Source organism: Fukomys damarensis, unplaced genomic scaffold (genome assembly GCF_012274545.1).
Source record: "Fukomys damarensis isolate Sample0158 unplaced genomic scaffold, DMR_v1.0_HiC HiC_scaffold_19, whole genome shotgun sequence".
Classification (NCBI taxonomy): domain Eukaryota; kingdom Metazoa; phylum Chordata; class Mammalia; order Rodentia; family Bathyergidae; genus Fukomys; species Fukomys damarensis.
The window spans coordinates 68,943,225-68,946,032 of NW_022900931.1; positions in this window are offsets into that span (position 1 = coordinate 68,943,225).

Here is a 2,808-nt window from a genome sequence, read left to right on the forward strand (position 1 = left end):
TAAAAAGACTAGTAATAGCAGTATGTTATGCATCGATAGCAGCAACAGCTTTTCCAGGTTCTGCAGTCATCTGAACAAAATTATAGACATTCAGCACATTCCATAAAAAAAAAAACAACCAAAGAAAAGAATAATATTCAGACAACAGCAAAGTTCTGTTGCTGTTGTGGTACCTGGCACCATTTTTTCTATTAGCCTCTTAATCATCATCTGGAAGAGAACATTCTAAAGTAATATCATTAAATGTAGCTCTGATAAAGCACGGTCCCTACTATGTATCATAAAGCAGATACTAGATATTTTATATTCATAGAGGTATGATACAGTACCTTCCTACATCAATAATACTAGAATCAGTTTTGGTTTGAAATTTACTTTGTCTGCAAATAAGATTGCTACCCCTGTTTTTTTCTGGACTCCTATCACATGGAGAATTGTTTTCTATCTTTTCACTTTCAGTCTATGGGCTTCTTTTTTGCACTAGGTGTGTTTCTTGTATACAACATATTGTTGGATTTTGCTTCTTATTCCGTTTTGTCAGTCTATTTCTCTTGATTGGTGAGTTGAGGCCATTGACATTGCTGGTTATAACTGATATGTACTGACATTATTGACATGTTATTGGCCTTTTGGTTCTCACCATGTGTCGAATGGGTATGTACTACATGTTTCACTGCATGCCAGCCGTACGAGTGGAGGTTCCTGGGCCGCAATGGGCTGGGTTGGCTGAGCAGTCCTCAGAGGACTGCTCCATAGGTGGCAGAGTGATGACATGCGGGCTGCATTGCTAACCAGGCCATAAGCAGTGCGCTGTCATCAAGCTAGGCAGGGCAGATTCAGCCTGGGCCTAAAGATGCACTGAAGATCAGTAGGATCCTACTGCCGCACAGTAGGAGTGAGGGGTCTCTGCGCTCTTCCCAGGACCTCTGTTTCCCGTGGGAGTCCAAAGCGTGGACATGCAGCTCAAGGCATGGCTCTCCACTGCATTTTCTTTTGCTATTTGCTATCCATGGCAGCTCGGGCTGACTGCACGGCTAGGCCCGGCTCATTTCTCCACAGGTTGTAGTCTGAAGGGAACGCAGGCTGACTGACTGGTGAACCATTCCTTTGCAGAGGGTTGGCATCAGGCTGGGGTTGGTTGGAGCACACTGCAGCAGCAAAGCCACCTAAATTGTTTGCTGGGGGCAACCCTGCCTGGTCTGCTGCTCATCATTCGGCTCGCTGGCTTGGACCTATTGTGCTTCGTGAAGAATGACAGGAATGAGGGCTCTCTCTGCTGCTAAACAATTCTAGGCCCTTTGCTTGAGGCAGGTAGTGGGAATGCAGGCTGAGTTCTGGGCCACCCATTGCTCCACTGGGGCCCTTTTCCACACAGCATAGCCGATGGGATGAATGCATGGCCAAGCACTGCTCATTTTTCCACAGAGTACTCTCCCAAGCCACGTTGGCTCACTGACTCAATAACCACTCCTTTTCCGATGGCTGTATGCATGCTGTGGAGAGAAGGAGCCCTCTGCATAAATAACTGTTCCTCCAGAGTCTCCTTGAGGGAGCCCGGGATGAGAGGGAACTCACTTCGTGCTAGTCGGCAGCTCAAAGGTGAGCTGCAAGAACAACCAGGTGGCTCTTACAATGCGTCCAACGGGTATGTACTACATGTTTCCCCGCACGCCAGCTGTATGAGTGCAGGTCTCTTAGTTGCGGTCTGTACCTCAAAGGTCCAGGGCTTGAACTCCAGGGGCCTGGCGCTCTCACACTGTGACGAGGAGCTCCTCACATTTCTCCTGCCTTCAATTTATTCACAAGCTGACGTGTCTCCAATTCTAATTAGAATCCTATGCTTCCCCTGTTTGATTGTGGGTGGAGGACAGGCTGCATACATGGCTCAACCATTCACATAGTGGCCCTGGCTCATGGCTGTGGCTAGGTCAGGCTCACGGCATCTTATACAGCGACTCTCCAGGCCTCTGTATGATTGTTAGTCGGAGGGCGTGGGCCCTGAATGCCTAACCAGCCTGACATGTTCCACTGTACAAACGTCAGGTCTGTGGGAGCTCGTGGTGTGCCTGACCGGCCTTCTCAAGTCTGCTGCATTTCTTTAGGCTTCAGGACATTCTCACTGCATTGCCAAATATTCCACAACCATGTCCCTGGAGGAGCCAGCCGTGAGGGCTGGCTCCCTGTGCATCTAACTAGACCCCAAAGTTGGTGACATGCAGAAAGGTATGCGTGATGACTCTCCCAGCTCTTCCGGGGTCCTAGCCATTCCGAGGTAGGCAGCTTAGCTTGAATGCAGGGTCACTGCATCTTGCTTGGGCACTTGAACCTTCTGCTATTGGATGTCTCGGGCAAAGGCCTTCTTCAGTTCCTGGGCTCCACTCCTGTGTTCACTAGGGGAAGGCAGGGACAAGGGTGTGCTCCCTGTGCTTCCCAAGGGTCCTCAGGGGAGCCCTGCCTAGAAGCTGCGCCAAGGGCGGGCTTGCTGCGTGCTTACTACTCCTCGCCAGACCTCTGTAGGACCTTTCCAGGAGGAGAGCAATTTTTCCATGCCTTCCGATTCCTTATCCCATCCACCAGGTGGCGCGCAGGACCAGGGCGAGCGCTGGGTTGGCTGAGCGGTCCTCAGAGGACTGCTCCATAGGTAACAGAGTGATGACATGTGGGCTGCATTGCTAACCAGGCCTTAAGCCGTGCGCTGTAGTCAAGCTAGGCAGGGCAGATTCAGCCTGGGCCTAAAGATGCACTGATGATCAGGTGAATGCTGCACAGTAGGAGTGAGGGGTCTCTGCGCTCTTCCTAGGACCTCTG